General features: G+C 46.4%; 1 long non-coding RNA gene across 3 annotated transcripts in view; it reads right to left on the reverse strand.

Annotated features, from left to right (window-relative positions):
* LOC134932580 (uncharacterized) overlaps nt 1-26,959 on the reverse strand; it is an 82,969-nt gene that overhangs the window by 40,194 nt on the left and 15,816 nt on the right. Inside the window, exons 1-2 of one of the 3 annotated variants that reach the window (XR_010179408.1) lie at nt 24,467-24,496; nt 23,465-23,530 (exon numbers count right to left, since the gene is read on the reverse strand). This is a non-coding gene — a long non-coding RNA (uncharacterized LOC134932580). Of the gene's footprint in view, nt 1-23,464; nt 23,620-24,466; nt 24,497-26,959 lie in introns of those variants that run through there. The other 2 variants (XR_010179409.1, XR_010179407.1) reach the window with 2 other exon arrangements.

Below are 26,959 nucleotides of genomic sequence, written 5' to 3' on the forward strand. Positions count from 1 at the left end.
CAGGCACCAGCGAGCTTCTATTCAGTCTGCCCACATGTTTTAAAGGAGCAATAATTTAAAAGACAAAACATTTGCCTACAGTAACTACAGTACATTCGGGCCGTATTAAGGGCCACATGGGCCTGGAGCTGAAAATATTAAATGGCCTTTTGTGAGAAACAAGGGAGGTGTGATCAGTGCTGTGTGAGTGTGGCCAGAGTCATATGGGCATGTACACCCTTACACGGTCAGCCCCAATGTCTCCCTAAAAATGTACAAATATAACAAATTGCATAATTTTGTGAGAAAAATAGAAATGCCACCTTAATAGTTATGATTTATGGCCTAACATGTGGCCAACTGGTGTCTAGTGATCATCATGCTGCCATGATGATGGGCCAATTTTCATGTTGAGGCCTGAAGCTGGAGCTCCATTTGCCCCTTTGTTAATCTGACATAATACAAAAAAAAAAAAAAAAAAAGAGTGAGAGTTGTACAAAATACATAACAGCGCTGATGCTCAATTTAAAACATATACAAATACATAGATAATAATACATATCAAATTATTAAGTAATACAGGTTGAGTATTCCTTATCCAAAATGCTTGGGACCAGAGGTATTTTGGATATCGGATTTTTCCGTATTTTGGAATAATTGCATACCATAATGAGATATCATGGTGATGGGACCTAAATCTAAGCACAGAATGCATTTATGTTACATATACACCTTATACACACAGCCTGAAGGTAATTTTAGCCAATATTTTTTATAACTTTGTGCATTAAACAAAGTGTGTCTACATTCACACAATTCATTTATGTTTCATATACACCTTATACACACAGCCTAAAGGTCATTTAATACAATATTTTTAATAACTTTGTGTATTAAACAAAGGTTGTGTACATTGAGCCATCAGAAAACAAAAGTTTCACTATCTCACTCTCACTCAAAAAAGTCTGTATTTCGGAATATTCCGTATTTCGGATATTTGGATATGGGATACTCAACCTGTACTATGTCACTGCTGAAATACTGTAAATATTATGAACATATATCTACATGAAGCATACAAAATGCATAAATCGATTTTAGAAAACGTGGACAACTCAACACTGACTAAATACCAAGTTTAATAGAAAACAAGACCACTGGATGCTATCATTTAACTCCTTGGGGCTAACTACATTCAAACGGTATATCTAATGATTTTCAGAACACAGTAGCATTAAATTACTATCACCACCTCTCATGGTCAATCATTCCATATCTTGGAAATGTCAGTTTTTAGAAGTAAATCACTTAGCACTGTATTCCTCCTATAACAGGGCATAATGGCTGAATCGGATAAACTCAAAGATGCATCCTTGGGTTTATCTGATTAAGCCATTATGCCCTGTTATAGGAGGAATACAAATCTAAGGGATTTACTTGTAAAAACTGACATTTCCGATAGTGACATGGCAACCCATTTCCTCCCCAGGTGGAAGTGGGGCTGTTTTAGATGCTCATGTAAAACATGTCAATTTCACATACTGGGTGACAAATTTTTTCATCCGCACTCTGGAAAACAATATCAAATTAGACATCATTTGAATTGTAACAGCACATATGTAGTGTATCAGATTATTTGCCCATGTGGCCTCTCTTACATTGGTAACCAAATGTAAATTCAAGGAGAGAATAACTGCCCATGGGTCGGCTATTCGTGCGGCCATTGGTTGCGGTACGAGAAAGCAACCGGTGGCTCATCATTTTGCGAAGAAAGGCCACAATCTTGCCAGCATAAGATATAGGGGGACATTTACTAAGCAGTGATAAGAGCGGAGAAGTGAGTCAGTGGAGAAATTGCCCATGGCAACCAATCAGCACTGAAGTAACATCTATAAATTGCATACTATAAAACTTTACAGAGCTGCCGATTGGACAACTTCTCCACTGGATCACTTCTCCACTCTTATCAATGCTTAGTAAATGTCCCCCTTAAAATGATTGACCATGTCATGCACCCCCCCCCCCCCCTCCCCGTTGTGAAAATCAGTTAATATACCGTTTGAATGTAGTTAGCCCCAAGGGGTCAAATTATAGCATCTGGTAGTCTTGTTTTCTATAAAATTGGGTGTTTATTTCAGTCAGTATTGGGTTGTTCATGTTTTTTTAAATTGATTTATGCATTTTGTATGCTTCATGTAGATACATGTTCATAATATTTACACTATTTCAGCAGTGACATACTGTAGTATTACTTAATAATCTGATATGTATTATTATCTATGTACTTGTATATGTTTTAAATATCTTCTGACAGGATTGAGCATCAGCGCTGTTGTGTATTTTGTACAATTCTTTTTTTTGTATTAAAGTGCTGTGTATAATCTTGTGGATGCTGGTTGTCATGGTGATGGGTTGTGCACAGGTCAGGTGCTGGATGTGCACCATGACGTCATCCTCCTGTTGCGGTTACGGGGTCTGGTGGCTCACTTCTGGGATGACAGAGAAGGGCTGGCGTCCGGATCTGTGCAGCCACGTTCACACGGGCATACGCATCATGGCAAGCTGCAATGTATGCCGTGCGATGACTAGTTGCAGCCGGTATTTTCACCACAGCCACACTCATTCATCTCGGGATGGATAAGTGTGGCTACATCTGTACCACTCTTATGTGTACCACTATCACCTGTCATCTCAATAGATTAGATAGATTAGATGTAATAGGTATACTCTTGGGTATGCAGTCCTGTTCGTATATAAGCATGCCTTGGAGTGCATTCAACCACCCAAGGTGTGCCTATATCAGAGTGTGACCACACGTTCAAAAGTGGTATATCTATCAGGGAGGGATGTTCTGCTGTCAGTGAGGCGGGGATGTGCTGCTGTTAGTGAGGAAGTGATGTGCTGCTGTCAGTGAGGAAGTGATGTGCTGCTGTCAGTGAGGTGGTCATGTGCTGCTGTCATTAGGTCAAGGATGTGCTGCTGTCAGTAAGGCGGCTATGTGCCGCTGTCAGCGAGGCAGGGATGTGCTGCTGTCAGCGAGGCAGGGATGTGCTGCTGTCAGCGAGGCAGGGATGTGCTGCTGTCAGCGAGGCAGGGATGTGCTGCTGTCAGCGAGGCAGGGATGTGCTGCTGTCAGCGAGGCAGGGATGTGCTGCTGTCAGCGAGGCAGGGATGTGCTGCTGTCAGCGAGGCAGGGATGTGCTGCTGTCAGCGAGGCAGGGATGTGCTGCTGTTAGTGATGTGGGGATGTGCTGCTGTCAATGTGGGATGTGCTGCTGTCAGTGAGGAAGTGATGTGCTGCTGTCAGTGAGGCGGGGATGTGCTGCTGTCAGTGAGGCAGGGATGTGCTGCTGTCAGTGAGGCAGGGATGTGCTGCTGTCAGTGAGGCAGGGATGTGCTGCTGTCAGTGAGGCAGGGATGTGCTGCTGTCAGTGAGGCAGGGATGTGCTGCTGTCAGTGAGGCAGGGATGTGCTGCTGTCAGCGAGGCAGGGATGTGCTGCTGTCAGCGAGGCAGGGATGTGCTGCTGTCAATGTGGGATGTGCTGCTGTCAGTGAGGAAGTGATGTGCTGCTGTCAGTGAGGCGGGGATGTGCTGCTGTCAGTGAGGCAGGGATGTGCTGCTGTCAGTGAGGCAGGGATGTGCTGCTGTCAGTGAGGCAGGGATGTGCTGCTGTCAGTGAGGCAGGGATGTGCTGCTGTCAGTGAGGCAAGGATGTGCTGCTGTCAGTGAGGCAGGGATGTGCTGCTGTCAGTGAGGCAGGGATGTGCTGCTGTCATTAGGTCAAGGATGTGCTGCTGTCAGTAAGGCGGCTATGTGCTGCTATCAGTGAGGCAGGGATGTGCTGCTGTCAGTGAGGCAGGGATGTGCCATTGTCAGTGAGGCAGGGATGTGCTGCTGTGCGTGACGTGGGGATGTGCTGCTGTGAACAGGGCTGGCAACAGAAATCTTGGGGCCTGGTACAATTAGGCCTCTGGGGCCCCTCCTTAACACATATATATATAAAAAGTGTGTGTGTGTGTGTGTGTGTGTGTGTGTGTGTGTTAGATAGATATATATATATATATCTATCTATCTCACACACACATATACACACACGCATATACATACACACACACACACATATACATATATAAATAAAAAAAGGCAGCAGCACTCAGAGGTGGAAATTTACTAAGCTCTCAAATCCATCATTCTAGTTTGCTTTTTTTTTTTTCTAAGTGTCATCTCGGGAATTTACTAAACACAAATCTCGGCAGTGTTGGGTCAATACGTATTGAGATACACTGCGGTCCACAAAAATACGAATCAATAGACCATCGGTCAAACACGGCAGTTATTTTATATAACACAGGAATTTGCTAAGAAGTGTATTCTCAATCACTGCCAGCAATAGCCAAACACCCCAAATAGGCGTGCCCGGACCATGCGGGGGGTGGGCCGCGGTGGCTGCGTGACATCACATGCAGCCGCTGCGACCCTCACAGCGACAAGTAGCTTCCTGCCAATGCTCCCCTTGCTGTTACTTGGAGAACCACAAGTACAAGTATAACGGGCCCACTGGTACCTGTAGTTCCACAACAAAATTAAAAAAAACAGCACACACACACCGTGAAAGTACAAGTTTAATACACAAACATGCACACTTACACACTCACACATACTTACCTAGTGTCCCACAGAGCCCATCGGTCCCCTTGTCACCATAGAATCCATTGGTGTACCTGTAAAAAAATAAACCAAAATACTCACCAATAATCCAGTGAAGATCGGTCCTCTTCAGTCCAAGTAGGCATCCACAGGGTTAAAAAAAAAAAACTGCAAAAAACCCGGTCCATGCCTTTAAAGGGGATCCATGTTTACACATGGACCCCCTTTCCCTGAATGCTGGGACCCCCCGTGACTGCTGACACTAGATGACCCGGCAGCCAATCAGGGAACGCCACGTCATTGCGCTCTCCTAAATTGACCTCACAGACCGCAAAGTTCCCACCATTGGCTATAATGTAGGATCGCGATCCTCCATTATAGCCGATGCACTCCGCCTGATTGACAGGCCAGGTAGTTTAGTATATTACCGTGTTTTTTCTCAAAAAGTTGCAATCTCACACTGCTTGATTGATCTCGGCTGAAATCGGCAGAAATGAGATTCTTAGTAAATATACCCCAGAGACTTAATAAAAAAATAAAAAAATTAGGCTGTGATTCAAAACATCACAACATGAAAACCAACGTTTTGGGCTCACAACCCCTTTGTCAAGGTGAGAGGTGTAAAGAATGTAAGGAGCATCTTACCTAAAAAGAGCCTGCCAAGTGAAAGTAAATGAAAAGGAGAACGCGCCCGCCGTGTCTCCATGCAGCCGCTTAGAGATGACATCAGAGCACCTGTGGAGACCTGTTGCCTAGGCAGCACCTGCCGCTGCCAGGATGCTAGACTATCCATCTCTGTGACAAGAAACAGAGTAAAGAAAAGTGCTGTTTACCCTAATAAACAGATCAAGTGTGCATTTGTCAGAGTCCAAACAGTGCCACACATGGCAAGAATTGTGCAATATAGACAAATCGGCCTTGTGGCCAGAAAGGGGATGAAAAGGGTGAAGAAGTCAGGTGCTTTTAAAGGAGAAGTTACCATATACAGTCAACCAAGAGATCTGTCAGAACAGACGGGTCCCAAAATGGGGAAAGGAACAGTTATTATAAAGACCCCACACATTAATGGATAGCTGTACAAGATCAATAGCAATACGAATAATCACAAATAAATAAATCTGTATTTCAAAGAACAGTCTGGTTCGGGAAACACAGAGATGGATCATCTAGCAGGGCGGCAGGCGGTGCCTAGGCAACGGGTCCCCACGGGCACTGTGACGACATCTCTATGCGGGGCAAATGCACCCCAGGAGGGCACACAAGCAAGTTTCACTGAAAGGGGTATCGCTGCCCCATTTGAGTGCAGGGTTTGGATCAAAGGTGTGTGTGTGTGTGTGTGTGTGTGTGTGTGTGTGTGTGTGTGTGTGTGTGTGTATCATAGGTGCCAACTTTTTGGTTGCTTTCGGGAGAGAGCAGCCATGCTCGGCTCAGCAGCGGGCGGGACAGTGACGTGATGTACAGAGGGAGTGGGCCAGAGGCGGAATGAGGGCGTGGTGGAGGCGGAACGGGGACGTGACTGATGGATTGCGTCATGTAAGCCATGCCCCCCCCCCCCCCCGCTGTGTAATACCGCTATTACCGGCATTATACTGCAGGGGGCGTGGCTATGATGACGCGATTCAGTAGAAATCATGTCATCAACTGCGTGGAGTGCCGCCTGTTTCTGTGGTGAGGGGGTCATCGTCTTGTGGCTCCAGTCGCCACGAACACCTGCATTGTGCATACTACTGAGGAGGGCACCCCGGTCTGTATCACAGTAATTGTTCCTGAGTGCCAACTACGTCCACTACACATATATATATATATATATATATATATATATATATTATATATATATATATACACACACATACACACACATGCATACATATATACACACACACACACACACACACACATTAGGTTAAAATAAAACGTACACTTAAAAGCCTCACAAGAGTACCCCGCCTCATGGGTGAGAAAGGTCAGCTCTTTAACGGCTGCAGGAGACAGGGAGTCAGAAGAGCAGGTGTGGGCACAATCAGCACCGTCAGTCGTTACCATGGTACATGCGCAGCATATACATGGTAACGGGGGTTGCCAGGGGTCGATGGGGAGGAGGTCACCGTGGGGGGATTTCTTTGGATAGATGGCTTATTTGTTTTTTTAGGGCTGGCTGTGTAGCGCTGTTGACTTTCATGCAGGTCAAATGTAGGTGCTACTGTCCTGATTTGTTGTCTTTGTGCCTCGGGGCCCCTTTAAAACTCGGGGCTCGGTATGGCTGCCCTTTTTGTACTCCCCTGTTGCCGGTCGTGGCTGTGAGTGATGCAGTGATGTGCTGCTGTCAGTGAGACGGTGATGTGCTGCTGTCAGTGAGGTAGGGATGTGTTGCTTACAGTGAGCGGTGTCTCTGGAAATGTACTAAGCCATGGAGAGTGATAAAGTGGAGAGAGATAAAATACCATCCAATCTGCTCCTAACTGCCATGTAACAGGGTGTGTTTGAAAAACTACAGTTAGGAGCTGATTGGATGATACTTTATCTCTCTCCACGTCTGTGTGAGTAATGCGCTGTTGGTAGTGTGACAGTTCGGGCATGCAGTTATGCTGTAAACTGTGCAGTACTTGGTAAATAATGCACAGTTATATGATCTAATGTGTTCTATCATGTTAATGAGGTCACTGTCTTTATACCATTATGGAAATATATGTATAATACTTTTAACAGAGCTCTGCCAGGGCATATCTGTGACCTTGGTCATAACTGCAGCTTCCCCCCTTTGTGGGTGTTCACGACACCGGGATCCCGTCGCCCGGTAATCAATACGTATTCCCTCGGAACAATATTGTTAGTGAGAAACCAGAAAGCCTAATAGAAAGGTACAATAGACAGAGGGGTCTATTCATGTAGCAGAGAAAAGATGTTTTGCGTTAAAAAAAAAAAAAAAGGTTTGCTCTGCTTTCTGCTATTCACAGAGTGGGTTACCGTGGAGAAATTCCTGACTTCTCCAACGGCATCCCCACTACGTGCCTGAATCGCAGCACCATCTGCTTCTCCAGAGAGCTCATCTCATCTCAGGATGGTGTAATCTGAACTTGGGTGCGGAAATGGCAGGGGGCAAGCTCTGCCCCCTGACCTCGCAGCAACCACTGTACCCTCCCAGAACCTCAGATGCTGGTACATGCACAGAAGGGAGCTGTCGGCTCGCAGAGGGGACTGCAGTTGAAAACAATACTGCTGGAGCTCTGGATACAAGATCACATCACCAGTACATGAATTGCTACTGTTTAAAGATACATATCGTATTGAACTGATGTGATCTATGCTGATAAATAACAATTCACCTTCCATTTTCTACAAGAATAAACCCCATAAGGTGATTCCAGTTCCGCAGCTTAGCGCAGTGACCAGTGTGTACCGGTTCTCAACGTGGTCTACCCACCAAACTGGAGTCGGAGGAGGTAGGTCAATTATGTCTGATATTCTGTGGTTCAGGGTACTTATGGTTTGCATCTGCTCTTCTGCAAAAATTCCCCCTCTCTGATAGGACGTTGGGGTGGATGGATGGTCAGAGTCTGGTGTACAATATCTAAATGTTCTGAATGAACTGATGAGTTGGTGGAATGCTGGTGTAAAGCAGGGTGTATTGTAACCAGCAGCTCAAGGAGCAATCTTTCACCGTGCTTACTGCGTTTCCCTGTGATAACAGCTTCATCAGAGGACAGGTGATTTCATACCACATGTGGGAAATAGAAGGATTTATTCTGTTCAGGACCATAACTAGGGTGGTGCAGAGTGTGCCACCGCACAAAGCACTGCCTGGAGGGAGGGCACTGTTGGCAGCACTTGTTAATTATCTGTTTTAATTACTTTCAGGTGTAGCTTCCCGGGTTGGCGACGTCAGCGGTGACGTGATCTCCAAACGCCATCTGTACATTCACTGTGAATGGGAGACCGGTCGATGCAACCCGGCTTCCCATTTACACAGCACAGCTTGCAGGGTTGAACCCATGTGGGGTTCAACTGGGGCCTTTTACACCTTGCAGCAACACGGGTTATGCACGTTCATGTGCATAACCTGACGGTGTAAAAGGGGTATAAAAAAAGCTAGCTGGCGGTGTAAAAGGGGTATAAGAAAGCTAGAGAATTCTAACTATTTGAAGCTTACCTTGTACTTTGTAAAAAAAATAATTGCGGCTGAGCAGATCTATGCAGTATATGGCTGCAAGGGACTGGATGTGTGGCTGCACACTACATAGATCTGCTCAATTGCAATGCTGATTATTGTTTACAAAGTACAACTAGTTTCTATAGTTAGAATTCCTATAGCTTTTATGCAGGATCAAATAGCTCAATGAGCAGTGTGTTTAACTGGAATGCAACAGATTATGGGTACGAATCCTGGGTTTGACAGTATATTGACATGTTATTTAATAAAGAATATTTTAACTGAATAACAAATCACGTAATGCGCAATATTATTTGGTGTGTACAGGTGACCGATGTACTGTTACATCGATCATCCAATCGCCCATGTTCCAGGTCGTTGTGATATGTACCCAGCATTACTTCATATCACTGTGTACCTATAGGGTGCTTTTATTGGTTCCGGTATGAATGGTCGACCATGTTATGGTCGACAGTCATTAGGTCGACCACTATTGGTCGACATTGACATGGTCAACATGGACACATGGTCGACACATGAAAATGGTCGACACATAAAAGGTCAACACGAGAAGGTCGACATGAGTTTTTACTTTTTTTGGTGTCGTTTTTTGCGTAAAGTGACTGGGAACCCCAATTAGTGCACCGCGTCCCCTCGCTTCGCTCGTCATGCTTCGGGCATGGTGCCTTCGCTCCGCTACCGCTTTGCTCGGCACAGATTACCGTTCCATTCGTAGTCCACGTGGATCGTAAAGTATGGAAAAGTTCCCCAAAAGAAAAAAAAAAGAAAAAAAAATGCATGTCGACCTTTTCATGTGTCGACCTTTCACGTGTCGACCATGTCAATGTCGACCAATAGTGGTCGACCTAATGACTGTCGACCATAACATGGTCGACCATCTGAACGGATACCGCTTTTATTAACCATGCAATGTCATAGACAAATGGTTAACAATAGAAGCCTGGTACGCATCATATACTGAATATTACTTCATTAGTTTGTATAGGTATACAGAGTGTATTTGACTAAAGGTAGATATACCGATTGGCAAGACCATGTTAATAAATGATTACTCTGATTATAAACTAAGAGGAAAATGTAATTACGTACTGTAAATTACCGCAGGTAAAAAAAACGGAGGTAGTCTTGGCAGAGGCGTCACCGGGTGTGGTGACACCCGGTGCGCTCCCCTGATCTCCTGACGCGATCGCGGCAAAAAAGAGGCGTGGTCTTGTACTAAGGGGGCGTGGCTTCGCGGGATCCCGGAATCGTCACTCTGGGGGCATGCCTAGCATCTCCGGAGATGCTGAGCTTCCCCCAGAGCCAGTCTCCATCCGCTGTCGGCTCCTCTTCTGTGACAGGCAGGGGCGGAAGTCCGGGAGGCAGCGGAGTCGGCTGCCGCCGGGCTCCTGACCCGCAGAGGGCGCCTCGCAGTGGCGCCTCTGACATTACACAGATTGACATGCGGACGAGCGCCCGCATGTCAATCTGATGTCTCCCTCCCTGCTGTGTTGGAGGGACATGGAGCGCATCGCGCGTCTCCTGTGTCCCTCCCTGGCTCTCTCCCGGCCGGTCTAAGGAAGTGCCATTCGTGAGCTCTGATTGGCTCACGAACCGGCACTTCCTGTATTAGACCGGCCGGGGGAGAGAGCCAGGGAGGGACACAGGAGACGCGCGATGCGCTCCATGTCCCTCCAACACAAGGTGGGAGCAGGCACTGGGGGCATATACCTGGTACTGGGGGGCATATACCTGGCACTGGGGGGGGAGGAGACCTGGCACTGGGGGGCATATACATGGCACTTGGGGGCATATACCTGGCACTGGGGGGGAAGACCTGGCACTGGGGGGCATATACCTGGCACTGTGGGGTATATACCTGGCACTGTGGGGTATATACCTGGCACTGTGGGGCATATACCTGGCACTGGGGGGGGAAGACCTGGCACTGGGGGGCATATACCTGGCATTGGGGGGCATATACCTGGCACTGGGGGGCATATACCTGGCACTGGGGGGGGGGAGACCTGGCACTGGGGGGCATATACATGGCACTGTGGGGGAAGACCTGGCACTGGGGGGGAAGACCTGGCACTGGGGGGCATATACCTGGCACTGTGGGGCATATACCTGGCACTGGGGGGCATATACCTGGCACTGGGGGGGAAGACCTGGCACTGGGACGGGGGGCATATGTGGCACTGGGGAGGGGGGTATATTTGGCACTGGGGGCATATACCTGGCACTGTGGGGGAAGACCTGGCACTGGGGGGCATATACCTGGCACTGGGGGAGGAGACCTGGCACTGGGGCGGGGGGCATATGTGGCACTGGGGAGGGGGGTATATTTGGCACTGGGGGCATATACCTGGCACAGTGGGGGAAGATCTGGCACTGGGGGCATATGGGGGAAGATCTGGCACTGGGGGCATATACCTGGCACTGGGCGCATATACCTGGCCCTGTGGGGGAATATCTGGCACTGGGGGCATATACCTGGCCCTGTGGGGGAATATCTGGCACTGGGGGCATATACCTGGCACTGGGCGCATATACCTGGCCCTGTGGGGGAATATCTGGCACTGGGGGCATATACCCGGCACTGTGGGGGGAATATCTGGCACTGGGGGCATACACCTGGCACTGTGGGGGAATATCTGGCATTGGGGGCATATGCCTGGCACTGTGGAGAAATATCTGGCACTGGGGGCATATAGCTGGCACTGAGGGGGCATAGGTGGCACTGTGGTGGAATATTTGGCACTGTGGGGGAGTAGGCACTGAGGGGGCATATGTGGCACTGTGGTGGAATATTTGGCACGGGGGGGAGCAGGCACTGAGGGGGCATATGTGGCACTGGGGGGGTATATTTGGCACTGGGGGCATGTACCTGGCACTGGAGGCATATACCTGACACTGTGGGGGAATATCTGGCACTGGGGGCATATGTGGCACTGGGAGCACGGCCCTAGCAACACGCACTACCCCCTAGCAATGAGCATGACACCCAGTGCATGAACCCCCTGGCAACGAGCATGACACCCTGAGCATGAAACCCCTGGCACCGTGCATGGAACCGCTGGCAACGAGCATGACACCCAGTGCATGAAACCCCTGGCAACGAGCATGACACCCTGAGCATGAAAACCCCTGGCACCGTGCATGGAACCAAGAGCATGAAACCGCTGGCAACGAACATGACACCCAGTGCATGAAACCCCTGGCAACGAGCATGACAACCTGAGCATGAAAACCCCTGGCACCGTGCATGGAACCAAGAGCATGAAACCCCTGGCAACGAGCAGGTAATTTAAAAGTAATTAGAAGCCTTACTGTAGAACTTAATGTATAATGGGCATTACGGTGTGTGGCATAATGTATCACGGACATTGCGGTGTGTGTCATAATGTGTCGGGCATTACGGTGTATGGTATACTATATCGCGGGCATTGTGATATGTGGTATAATGTCTCAGGCTCATTGTGGTGTGTGTTATACTGTGTCAAAGACATTGTATGTGCTATAATGTATCAAGGGCATTGCAGTGTGTAGCATAATGTATAACGGGCATTGTGATTCCTGTCATAATGTGTCACAGGCATTACGGTGTGTGGTATAATGTATCAGGGGCATTGCAGTGTGTAGCATAATGTATAACGGGCATTACGATTCCTGTCATAATGTGTCGGGGGCATTACGGTGTGTGGCATAATGTGTCGGGGGCATTATGGTGTGTTCATATTGTGTCATGTGCATTATTGTGTGTGGCATAATGTCTAAGGGCCACTGCAGTATGTGGCATAATGTATACTGGGCATTACTATAAGGAGGAAAAATTACAAATAATGTAAGGGGCATGAATCAGGATTAATTTTCTTTCCCGCCTGGGCGTGCAGGTTGGAAAACTGGGGTATAACGCAGTCTTTTCCTGCAATGTTACACCCCTTTATGGTAAGCCATGCCCATCCCAATGAAGCCACACACTCTATACTGCCAATTATGGAGGGGGGGGGGGCGAATAATTTTTTGGCTTGGGGGAGAAAAATTTCTAGTTACGTCACTGAACTGACTCATTCCTGTAAGCCGCCACTACAGCGCAAACCCCAGGAGAGTACGCTGGTGCGCGCCTGCTGTGGGAGGTAGGAGAGGAGCTGCTGCTACCGTTGCCCCGCTGCTGTGGGGAAGGGGGGGACGGGATGGATGGACACACGTGCGAGGCGGTGTTTAAGAGCTGGTACCACGCTTGCCTTGGATTACACTTCTTATTGCGCTCTGCCTCTGGTAATTGGGGAGGAGAGAAGAGCCTTCTTTCACTACACAAGGTATCCATCTATGCTCCCTTTCTCCCTGTATAAGTGCACTGCCAGTATACTGTATGTATGTTTGTATATATAGATTGAGGTAGGGGTCTGGCACAGCCACATAATAGACTAATACATTGGGTGCCCTCACAGCAAAGTAGTTTAGCAAAATAGAGGTGGTGCGGCACTCCAATGATTTGCACACTGACACCAATTGAAGTAGTGCAACGTTTCAATGCCCGTTTAATGAATCTGCATTTTTGTCATATATACAATGACCCCCATTCTGCCTCATCCCGTCCTCCAGACCTCTGTTACTCCATCTGCCCCCCCCCCATTTGCCAAGTCCTTCTGCCCGCCCGCGACCATCCCTCCCCATCTTCCTCCCATAATTAATTGTCCTCCCGCAGGGAATACATATGTTTTACCGACAGACGGGATGCCGTCTGTCAGCATCCTGACAGCAGCATCCCGTCCGTCAGAATTCTGGCAGGGGGCGTGCGCAATGAAGGCCCTTGCTTGTTGCGCTCGCAACGCAGTGGTCTCGGTGGTTCCCATCCCACTCTATTGGTGTTGTGGACACCCACGAATGGGAATAAGACCTGTGAGACGGTATTCTGGTGTCGGTATCCTGACCGCTAGGAATCCCGACAGCCAGCAAAATGATTGCCTCCCCTCCCGCAGTATCGGTCACATAATAGACTCACTTTCAGCTCCAGGCCCATGTGGACCCCAAACTGGCACTGGTCTGCAGGGATGTATCATTGGCACAAGGTTAAAAATGCAGCCAAACCTCCAAAAATGCAGTTTTCAGAGGTTTGGCGGCTTACTACTTATCCACCAAGCCTAGACCCCAGGGCTTGGATGCGGTGGGCAACACCATCTTTAGATGGGCTTCTATCACATTACCCATTGGACCCCTCCCAGCACCCCCTAGTGGGGCGCATCAGCCCACGCATGCACAGATAGAACTCCGGATCATACACCGGGAAGTTCTACTGTATCATGGCAAAGAATAGCTCTCACCGCAAGAGCTGTCCTTTGGAAATTTCTTCATGCATACGCCATTATGCTTGCAAAGAATGGCAGGATATATATATATATATAAATATATATATATAGCCTGCAGGATCAATATTGGTGTGGTGTGTGTGTATGTATATATATATATATATATATATATATATATATATATAAAAAAAAAATTTTTGCCTCTATATAGGGGGGCACCTGTATTTATATTGCCTCCGGGCGTCTAGGACGAACTTACGCCACTGGTGACAGGAGCCGGGTGCTGTAGGAGACTCTCACTGCAGCACCTGGTTCCTGTCAGTGCGGAGGAGCTGACATTTGGTGTCACCCTCCTCCAGGCGTCACACCCGGGTGCAGGCCGCACCCCCCGCACCTGCCTTGTGACGCCACTGAGTCTTGGGCTTCAGCGCAATTAGACTCTCGATTTCCCCTTATAGCTTTGTTATCGCCCATTAAAATAGCGTGCTAACAGACTCGAAAATGGGTGTTGACACAAAGAATCTGTTAAAAGTTTGCAGATTTGTGCATTGACAGGGCCGTGGCACCCATTAACCCATTAGTTATCAGGGATTTTTTCAGCCAGCTGAGGCAAGGGAGAGAGAAAAAAAATCTCTGATGGCTCCTAACTTCTGGTTTAATTGATAGCCCCAGGGGATCAATTAGCCTGTGGTAATCTGCATCAGCTAATTGAGTTCCGCCCCAAGAATAATGTACTATGAATATACTCGTCTCTATACATGTATTTATTAGCTAATGAATAACTCTCTGTGCTGGGTTCATGTACTCAAGAGTTATAACTGAGTGATGGAAATCATTTCATATAGGTGAGATCACATGAGCAGGATATTTGTTCTGATTGCAGCCAGGTTGTGTATACAAAAGTACTCCACCAGCTGGTAACTACAGTAGGTGTTACATTGTCTAATAATTACTCAATTGTATCCAAATAAAAGACACTGTTGCCAGATAGATAGTACATTGTTCCCCATGTCTTATAAACTGTGGTATAGGTGATATGTAGCTAATAGGCTCATGACAAATTAAGCACCATATTCTTTTTCTGAAATAACAAGTTCTGCAGCCCTTGGATGGTTCCAATAATACAATGCTAATATGGACCAGCCTTTACTGTGATTGTAATTTTCTTTATGCTGTGAGTCCTATAATTAAAACCAACAGTTACGTTTTAATGAATATAAAGAGGTCCCCAACAAATAGAAATTATCAGAAAAAAAAAGAAATCTATCAATGTTTCATTACTCTTAGAAACAAAACGGTTTTGTTTTGTTTTCTTTTCATATACTGTATATGCACAATATGCATCTAGGGATTTATGCTACATCATTATACTGTATTTACTATGTGATCCTGTGACACCAGTAAAAAAAAATGATACCACTATATGGTGGAAGCCAGTGTACCTACAGTAACTACCTCTGTCTTTTACCAATTTATCAGATAGCATTAGGAAGAATATATATAAAATATAACAGTGGCCTTGCAGTACGTAACTTGGCACTATATTTCTCAATATTGCAGATTGTCAACTTTTTGGATGAAAAAATTTCAAATAGTAATACTAAGCACCCCCTTACATATTATAATGCCTTTAGCTATCAGTAACAAGCTACTGTACCAAAGGACAATTGTCAGTGCTGGCATTTGCCATAAAAGCTGATGAACCTTAGAAAAAAGTTGGTGGATTTGGGCTCCCGCATATTTGATAAAATGTGATACTAATGGATAAACATTGTAAACACAAATCAAGTTTGTACAATTTCTGAAAGGGGATATGGGAAACTTGAGCACAGGTGGTGAAATATGATATGACACTGAATGAATTGGAAAAAACCACAGTAGTTTACAATTTAATCCTTCATTGAAGGATACTATAGCAGTAACTCATGTGGAGGTGCACCCCTGAGAGTGAACACTAGTATACCAAAAAAGAAGAGGAAAAGACTCGTTTTTTGGGGGGCACTCATTAAAAAATATTGCATAAAATCTAACTTTTATTAATTACCATTAAAAGCTGTTGCCACCAACCAGGACTGGGACAAAAACATACACACAAATACAAAAATGACAAAACAATAGAAAACAACAAAAAAAATGACAAAAAAAAACACACCTAGGTTTGCGTGTGGTATGAACACGCCATGGGGAGATATGCCTGACGCAGTCAGGGCCAATATGATAAATACTGACACTAGTTCCTGCAACAGTTAGCCTTAACAGTCCCCTAACAGAAGGAGACAAAAAGTGGGCTGGTATAGTCAGCTAACACAGGAAACAGAAACACTGTAGATAGATTTCTCTAACGTCCTAAGTGGATGCTGGGGACTCCGTAAGGACCATGGGGAATAGCGGCTCCGCAGGAGACTGGGCACATCTAAAGAAAGCTTTAGGACTATCTGGTGTGCACTGGCTCCTCCCCCTATGACCCTCCTCCAAGCCTCAGTTAGATCTCTGTGCCCGAACGAGAAGGGTGCACACTAGGGGCTCTCCTGAGCTTCTTAGTGAAAGTTTTAGTTTAGGTTTTTTATTTTCAGTGAGACCTCCTGGCAACAGGCTCACTGCATCGAGGGACTAAGGGGAGAAGAAGCGAACTCACCTGCGTGCAGAGTGGATTGGGCTTCTTAAGCTACTGGACATTAGCTCCAGAGGGACGATCACAGGCCCAGCCATGGATGGGTCCCAGAGCCGCGCCGCCGGCCCCCTTACAGAGCCAGAAGACAGAAGAGGTCCGGAAAATCGGCGGCAGAAGACATCCTGTCTTCACCAAGGTAGCGCACAGCACTGCAGCTGTGCGCCATTGCTCCTCAGCACACTTCACACTTCGGTCACTGAGGGTGCAGGGCGCTAGGGGGGGGCGCCCTGAGCAGCAATAAAAACACCTTGGCTGGCGAAAATACATCACATATAGCCCCCAGGGCTATATGGATGAATTTTAACCCCTGCCAGAATCCATAAAAAAGCAGGAGAAAAGTCCGCGAAAAAGGGGCGGAGCCTATCTCCTCAGCACACTGGCGCCATTTTCCCTCACAGCTCAGTTGGAGGGAAGCTCCCCTGGCTCTCCCCTGCAGTCACTACACTACAGAAAGGGTTAAAAAAGAGAGGGGGGCACTAATTAGGCGCAGTATTAACAATACAGCAGCTATAAGGGGAAAAACACTTATATAAGGTTATCCCTGTATATATATAGCGCTTTGGTGTGTGCTGGCAAACTCTCCCTCTGTCTCCCCAAAGGGCTAGTGGGGTCCTGTCCTCTATCAGAGCATTCCCTGTGTGTGTGCTGTATGTCGGTACGTTTGTGTCGACATGTATGAGGAGAAAAATGATGTGGAGACGGAGCAGATTGCCTGTAATAGTGATGTCACCCCCTAGGGGGTCGACGCCTGAGTGGATGAACTGTTGGAAGGAATTACGTGACAGTGTCAGCTCTGTATAAAAGACAGTGGTTAACATGAGACAGCCGGCTACTCAGCTTGTGCCTGTCCAGACGTCTCATAGGCCGTCAGGGGCTCTAAAGCGCCCGTTACCTCAGATGGCAGATATAGACGCCGACACGGATACTGACTCCAGTGTCGACGGTGAAGAGACAAATGTGACTTCCAGTAGGGCCACACGTTACATGATTGAGGCAATGAAAAATGTTTTACACATTTCTGATAATACGAGTACCACTAAAAAGGGGTATTATGTTCGGTGAGGAAAAACTACCTGTAGTTTTCCTGAATCTGAGAAATTAAATGAGGCGTGTGATGATGCGTGGGTTTCCCCCGATAACTGATAATTTCTAAAATGTTATTGGCATTATATCCTTTCCCGCCAGAGGTTAGGGTGCGTTGGGAAACACCCCCTAGGGTGGATAAAGCGCTCACACGCTTGTAAGGGCTCTACCCTCTCCTGAGATGGCCGCCCTTAAGAAACCTGCTGATAGAAAGCAGGAGGGTATCCTAAAATGTATTTACACACATACTGGTGTTATACTGTGACCAGCAATCGCCTCAGCCTGGATGTGCAGTGCTGGGTTGGCGTGGTCGGATTCCCTGACTGAAAATATTGATACCCTAGATAGGGACAGTATATTTTTGCCTATAGAGCATTTAAAAGATGCATTTCTATATATGCGTGATGCACAGCGGAATATTTGCCGACTGGCATCAAGTCTAAGTGCGTTGTCCATTTCTACCAGTAGAGGGTTATGGACACGTCAGTGGTCAGGTGATGCGTATTCCAAACGGCATTTGGAAGTATTGCCTTAATAAGGGAAGGAGTTATTTGGGGTCGGTCTTTCAGACCTGGTGGCCACGGCAACAGCTGGGAAATCCACGTTTGTACCCCAGGTCGCCTCTCAACATGAGAAGACGCCGTATTATCAGGCGCAGTCTTTTCGTGGACAAGCGGGCAAAATGTTCCTCATTTCTGCCCCATGACAGAGGGAGAGGAAAAAGGCTGCAGAAATCAGCCAGTTCCCAGGAACAGAAACACTCTCACGCCTCTGCCAAGCCCTCAGTATGACGCTGGGGCTTTACAAGCAGAATCAGGCACGGTGGGGGGCCCGTCTCAATGAATTTCAGCGCGCAGTGGGCTCACTCGCAAGTAGACCCCTGGATCCTTCAGGTGATATCTCAGGGGTACAAATTAGAATTCGAGACGTCTCCCCCTCGCCGTTTTCCTAAAGTCGGCTTTACCGATGTCTCCTTCTGACAGGGAGACAGTTTTGGAAGCCATTCGCAAGCTGTATTCCCAGCAAGTGATAATCAAGGTACCCCTCCTGCAACAGGGAACGGGGTATTATTCCACACTGTTGTGGTACCGAAGCCGGACGGCTCGGTGAGACCGATTCTAAATCTAAAATCTTTGAACACTTACATACAGAGGTTCAAATTCAAGATTGAGTCACTCAGAGCAGTGATTGCGAACCTGGAAGAAGGGGACTACATGATGTCTCGGGACATCAAGGATGCTTACCTTCAAGTCAAAATTTACCCTTCTCACCAAGGGTACCTCAGGTTTATGGTACAGAACTGTCACTATCAGTTCAGACGCTGCCGTATGGATGGTCCACGGCACCCCGGGTCTTTACCAAGGTAATGGCCGAAATGATGATATTCCTTCGAAGGAAGGGAATTTTAGTTATCCCTTACTTGGACGATTCCCTGATAAGGGTAAGATCCAGGGAACAGTTGGAGGTCGGTGTAGCACTATCTCAGGTAGTGTTGCGGCAGCACGATTGGATTCTCAATATTCCAAAATCGCAGCTGGTTCCGACGACTTGTCTTCGGTTCCTAGGGATGATCCTGGACACAGTCCAGAAAAAGGTGTTTCTCCCGGAGGGGAAAGACAGGGAGTTATCCGAGCTAGTCAGGAACCTCCTAAAACAGAGCCAAGTCTCAGTGCATCAATGCACAAGGGTTCTGGGTAAAATGGTGGCTTCCTACGAAGCAATCCCATTCGGCAGATTCCACGCAAGAACTTTCCAGTGGGACCTGCTGGACAAATGGTCCGGGTCGCATCTTCAGATGCATCAGCGGATAACCCTGTCACCAAGGACAAGGGTGTCCCTCCTGTGGTGGTTGCAGAGTGCTCATCTTCTAGAGGGCCGCAGATTCGGCATTCAGGACTGGGTCCTGGTGACCACGGATGCCAGCCTGCGAGGCTGGGGAGCAGTCACACAGGGAAGGAATATCCAGGGCTTATGGTCAAGCCTGGAGACATCACTTCACATAAATATCCTGAAGCTAAGGGCCATTTACAATGCTCTAAGCTTAGCAAGACCTCTGCTTCAAGGTCAGCCAGTGTTGATCCAGTCGGACAACATCACGGCAGTCACCCACGTAAACAGACAGGGTGGCACAAGAAGCAGGAGGGCAATGGCAGAAGCTGCAAGGATTCTTCGCTGGGCGGAAAATCATGTGATAGCACTGTCAGCAATATTCATTCCGGGAGTGGACAACTGGGAAGCAGACTTCCTCAGCACGACCTCCACCCGGGAGAGTGGGGACTTCACCCAGAAGTTTTCCACATGATTATAAACCGTTGGGAAAAACTCGACAGGTATTGCGCCAGGTCAAGGGACCCTCAGGCAATAGCTGTAGACGCTCTGGTAACACCGTGGGTGTACCAGTCAGTGTATGTGTTCCCTCCTCTGCCTCTCATACCCAAGGTACTGAGATTGATAAGATGGAGAGGAGTAAGCACTATATTCGTGGCTCCGGATTGGCCAAGTAGGACTTGGTAACCGGAACTTCAAGAGATGCTCACGGAGGATCCGTGGCCTCTACCTCTAAGAAGGGACCTGCTCCAACAAGGACCCTGTCTGTTCCAAGACTTACCGCGGCTGTGTTTGACGGCATGGCGGTTGAACGCCGGATCCTGAAGGAAAAAAGGCATTCCGGATGAAGTCATCCCTATCCTGATCAAAGCCAGGAAGGATGTAACCGCAAAACATTATCACCGCATTTGGCGAAAATATGTTGCGTGGTGCGAGGCCAGTAAGGCCCGACGGAGGAAATTCAACTGGGTCGATTCCTACATTTCCTGCAAACAGGAGTGTCTATGGGCCTGAAATTGGGGTCCATTAAGGTTCAAATTTCAGCCCTGTCAATTTTCTTCCAAAAAGAACTAGCTTCAGTCCCTGAAGTTCAGACGTTTGTAAAAGGGGTACTGCATATACAGCCTCCTTTTGTGCCTCCAGTGGCACTTTGGGATCTCAATGTAGTTTTTTGGGTTCCAAAAGTCACATTGGTTTGAACCACTTAAATCTGTGGAGTTAAAATATCTCACATGGAAAGTGGTCATGCTGTTGGCCCTGGCCTGGGCCAGGCGCGTGTCAGAATTGGCGGCTTTATCCTGTAAAAGCCCTTATCTGATTTTCCATTCGGACAGGGCGGAATTGAGGACTCGTCCTCAGTTTCTCCCTAAGGTGGTTTCAGCGTTTCACCTGAACCAACCTATTGTGGTGCCTGCGGCTACTAGGGACTTGGAGGACTCCAAGTTGCTAGACGTTGTCAGGGCCCTGAAAATATATGTTTCCAGGACGGCTGGAGTCAGAAAATCTGACTCGCTGTTTATCCTGTATGCACCCAACAAGCTGGGTGCTCCTGCTTCTAAGCAGACTATTGCTCGTTGGATTTGTAGTACAATTCAGCTTGCACATTCTGTGGCAGGCCTGCCACAGCCAAAAATCTGTAAATGCCCACTCCACAAGGAAGGTGGGCTCATCTTGGGCGGCTGCCCGAGGGGTCTCGGCTTTACAACTTTGCAGAGCAGCTACTTGGTCAGGAGCAAATACGTTTGTAAAATTCTACAAAATTGATACCCTGGCTGAGGAGGACCTGGAGTTCTCTCAATTGGTGCTGCAGAGTCATCCGCACTCTCCCGCCCGTTTGGGAGCTTTGGTATAATCCCCATGGTCCTTACGGAGTCCCCAGCATCCACTTAGGACGTTAGAGAAAATAAGAATTTACTTACCGATAATTCTATTTCTCGTAGTCCGTAGTGGATGCTGGGCGCCCATCCCAAGTGCGGATTGTCTGCAATACTGGTACATAGTTATTGTTACCAAAAAATCGGGTTATTGCTGTAGTGAGCCATCTTTTCTAGAGGCTCCTCTGTTATCATGCTGTTAACTGGGTTCAGATCACAAGTTGTACAGTGTGATTGGTGTGGCTGGTATGAGTCTTACCCGGGATTCAAAATCCTTCCTTATTGTGTACGCTCGTCCGGGCACAGTATCCTAACTGAGGCTTGGAGGAGGGTCATAGGGGGAGGAGCCAGTGCACACCAGATAGTCCTAAAGCTTTCTTTAGATGTGCCCAGTCTCCTGCGGAGCCGCTATTCCCCATGGTCCTTACGGAGTCCCCAGCATCCACTACGGACTACGAGAAATAGAATTATCGGTAAGTAAATTCTTATTTTTCCATCAATACTTCAGTCTCTTATAATAAATGCTACTGGCGTAGAGTAAATAAGTAACAATGATGGTATAGTGTGTGTTCAAACTTCATAGTAAGTGCAGTCTCCCCATAGATTGCATGTAATTGGTTCCTATAAAGAGGCAGTAGCGAAATAATCATAGTATTTATTCAGGATCTAGGATATAAATATCCATAATATAAACAAAAAATAATAATAATAATCTTGTAAATGTTACAGTGCAAATACTGTTAATTTTCTCAGTGCAGTAAACCGGTAAGCCTTATATTAGTAAATAATTTCTTGGTATCGAGTATCCACTATAAAAAACACCCTGATCCGTATCTCAGGTACAGGCAGGCTAATACTAATTGAAGTTGTCTGGGCAGACGTATCTAGTATGCCTCAAAAAAAAGCTGTAGCAAAAAAAATATATATATATTATATATATATATATATATATATATATATATATATATATATATATAAATATATCACTATTGCTCTTCATATATATCCATCATTTCAATATGCAGGAATCAATGTAACCAGGGTAAATATCCAATCTATCCTCTGACACGTGTCATATTGGTGAATTAGAGAGGTGAGAGCAAATTAGCTGCTGCAGATTGCAGAACAGTGGAAGAAAAAGGCACTCCTATCATAGATGTAGTGGGGTGGCTACTGTTCACTGTGTGACATGCATTAATACAGTGAATGAGCGTGTCCCATCTGCACCTAAGAGTTAGAAACAGGTAGAATGCTTCTGAAAAGATCACCCACGGGCACCCTGATGTAACAGCGCAAGATGTCCTCTGAGTTCTCCTTGCGACAATGAGAGAGCATTGAAAAAAGGGAGATTTAAAGATACATGTTATCAGTAAGATGAAATAAAGAGCACCAATCCCCTTATAAGTGTATGCTGCTTCCTTGCATGTGTAAATACATTGATGCAAGGTGAGCGGTACCTCTTTTTTGCCTATAGTGCCTGGAAGAAAGTAGTTTGGTAACAGTGCTGGGACCCTAATGGTAGTAACGGTCCTGATGCCGCAGGGTATTGCAGGATCCGTTACCCACCATGTGGACCCGCCGGCTGTCACTCGAATGGAAAGGTACCTAAGATTGCGCGTGGATATCAGGGTGTGTGGTTCCGGCTCTGGCTGCACTGCACTGAGTCTCCTCAGACAGCTGTCACCTAAGTCTCACTGAGGAAGCCAGAAAGCCAGAAAGCGAAACAGCTGTCTGAGGAGACTCAGTGCAGCCAGAGCCGGAACCACACACCCTGATATCCACGCGCAATCTTTTACCGATTTCTACTTTGCAGAACCCACATTAAACTTTCACTTAATGCAATGCAGGACAGTGCACTATGTACATACTGTATGCACCCTTTTTCTGTATACACATGATTTTGAACTACATTATAAACTTACCTCAATACAAGTATTGGGGCCACATACTTCTCTTGATAAATTAAGAATGACATATTCTGATGCTCCCTATGGATTTTAAATAAATGCACTTTAATACAAGAATTAAAACATATATTTGCATACTTCCCAACATGACTCTCTCCAGGAGGACAGAATGCTCTGCATATGGACTTTTCTCTTAATGTATGATTGTCTGCACCTGTTTTGAGTAAGTTAATGGTAAAAATAGGTGTTTCAGCACAGGTGATGGCAGTCATAAATTAAGAGGGAAGTCCCGGAGCAGAGCATTCTGTCTCTCCTGGAGAGAGTCATGTTGAGGTATGTATTTGACATATATCTTCATTTGGTTGTTGTACTTAATAATGTTTTTGATATTCAATGTGTTTATGTGTTTAAAATATTTTCATTGTTTTTGTTCACAGTAAAAAATTCAATGATCAATTGTTTGATATGAATCTTTTTCAGGAACCGGGTTACAGGATGGGTAACTACTGGGTGAGCCAAACACCAGTGAGCAGTCCACAGCTGGTACAAATGCTTTCTGTTTGTGTCGGTTTATCCCAACAAAGTATGACTATTGTAAGAAACAAAACTTAAAGTGATAGATTGTTCATAAAACCATCACTTTACGCTCACTGTCATTCTTTACAACATACAAGCATTGTTGCAGACATCAATGAGTTAAACCTAATAAAGGGACTCTATTCTCCCAATCCCAGTTGATTCACATTTTGTAATTGCATTGTAAGGTGTATCTGACAGGATTTAAATGAGCAGGTGTGTGTGTGTATTAGATATAATTCACCAATGCCTATTTCTAGGAATGGATCAAGGCCCATGGCACAAATTAGGAAAGTGGGCCAATGCAGGGACTGATGGTATCTGGATCTGCCTTGTAAACTTGAGCCCAGAAGTTGAACTGTATAGTGTATACCTAGGATATGACAGCTCTACTATAATTGGAGATTAGAAGGAGTTGATGTGTATTATACAGTAGCATACCTCCCACCATGACCCTCTCCAGGAGGGACAGAATGTTCTGCTTCTGGACTTCCCTCTTAATGTATGATTGCCATTATCTGTGCTGAAACACCTTTCTTATCCATTACCATGTTCAGCACAGGTGCTGGCAATCATACATTAAGATAAAAGTCCAGAAGCAGAGCATTGTGTACCTCCTGTAGAGGATTGTGTTGGGAGGTATGCACTAGTATAGTATGTCAGCTTTACTGTAAACTGAGCTACATGATTTGGTTAGCATTAATGCCTCACAGGACTGAGGTTTTGGGTTCAATACCCAACAAGGCCCTAACTGTGCGGTGTTTGTATATTCTCTCCATGTTTGTGTCCGTTTTCTTTAAGTACTCCAGTTTTTTCTCACAATCCAAATATATACAAGTAGTTTAACTGTATTCCACAAAAAAATAATTATAATAATTGGACACTATTGTATATGTCTGTGTACTGTATGTGTCGCAGGAAATATATGTTACAACATACTTGCCTACCTGACCCTCTCCATGAGGGAGAACATACTCTGTTTCTGGACTTTCCTGGTAATGTATGATTGCCATCACCTTTCTTATCAATTAACTAGCTCACCACAGGTGATGGCAATCATACATTACCAGAAAAATCTAGGAACAGAGCATTTTCTTCCCTCATGGAGAGGGTCAGGTAGGCAAGTATGTGTTACAAGCTCCGCTGGGGCATGGGCTCAAGTGCATGACCAAATATTCCCTGTAAAGTGTTGCAGAAAATGTCTGATTATATAGGTGATTATTTACCTGTTAATAAAATAGGCCATGTGAGCAGTACTGTACACTGTGAATATGGATTTATTCACAGTGTACACGAAATAGTATACTAAATAGTAAGGGTAAGGGAACTGTGTATATTGTGTTTTTTAGCTGTACTGTATACTGTAAGGTTTGGACACTTTGAAGCTGTTGCCCATAATGAGTATATCAATGCAATGGGTGGTATTCATGTGACCACCGGTCAGCTGACCGACAGTCACATGACCTCCTCCGTGAGCCCGACGGCTCACTATCCCGATGGTCGGCATGCCGACCAACAGGGACTATTTCCACTCGTGGGTGTCCACGACACCCATAGAGTGGGAATAAAACCCGTGGCGACCGCAGGTCGCCACCGAGCCCGCAGCGTGGCGAGCGCAGCGAGCCCGCAAGGCGCTTGCTGCACTCGCCCCTCCCCACCGGGATCCCGGCGTCGGTATGCTGCCGGGATCCCGGCGTCGGTAAGGTGACCGGCGGTCAGGAGACCGCTGGTCACCAGTACTACACCCCAATGCAATAGTGCACGCTACTGTCTTATACGGTATACTTATAGAATGGGACCTACAGTATACTGTGTACAGTTGTATGGCAGGCTTAACTTACACTGTGAGCCTCGATACTGGCATTATGGTTTATATTAATTTTCACTTTTCATGTACAGCATACTCAACAGAGAATGACAATGCATTAAAAAGAAGGTTCATTTTTAATATCTGTCTTTTGCAATGTTTTTATGCTTTGATTTCGACACCATTCAATCAACTGAATAAGAATGGTTGAAAACCGCAGTGCCACATGGGAAATAGGGCAAAATAATATACAGTACAGTAAAATCATAAAGGGAAATTGTACCATAACATTGTATGCATTATATTTACTGCTCTTTGGATCTAGTTTTCATGCATCTAAACTTAATGGAAACTGTATAAAAATATCAGACATTTCAGTGGGCCAAGGACGTTGGGATAATGTGTTGTCCTTTCAAATATTTCCCATGCACTCTAGTTTTCCTTCTCTCTATAAGCTACACAATGGTGAGAAAATGGAGACGGAACTGAGCATACTTACAGGATGGATATTCATGCATCAGTTATAACTACAAGGTGTTGCCATTTCTCTGGCAATTACCAACGTTGTGCACCCAAAATGGTGTTGCTGTTACATACTTATAGGTGATACCATAATTATAGGTGATGGGTGCAGCTCCACATTCCAATCACCTACTGATTGTACTAAGGGCCTAATTCAGATCCGATTAGAGATGTGCTAAATTAAGCACATCTACGATCAGTTTCTCAGACCTGAAGGGGGACGCCCAGCACAGGGCTAATCTAGCCCCTATGTCTGGCCATACCCCCCGCAAGGATGCAAAAGCATCACACAGCAGCGATGAGTTTACACCCACTGAGTAGCTCCCTGCCAGCGCAGCTCCTGCGCGCTGGCAGGCCGCTACTCGCATCATCCCAGGTCGCTGTGGCTGCGTGTGATGTCATGCAGCCACCACAGCCCGCCCCCACAACGGTCCTGCATTGTCCAGACCGCGCCCCACCAACTGCATTCGAATGCCGTTGGCACGCCCCTTCCCACCCCTCGGCTGCCTCTGCCTGTCAATCAGGCAGAGGCGATCACAGCCCAGAAATGCTTTTAGCATCTCACTGGGCTCCCAGGGTGCGCACGCACTCCACAAAGTGATTCA

Source organism: Pseudophryne corroboree, chromosome 6 (genome assembly GCF_028390025.1).
Source record: "Pseudophryne corroboree isolate aPseCor3 chromosome 6, aPseCor3.hap2, whole genome shotgun sequence".
NCBI lineage: Eukaryota > Metazoa > Chordata > Amphibia > Anura > Myobatrachidae > Pseudophryne > Pseudophryne corroboree.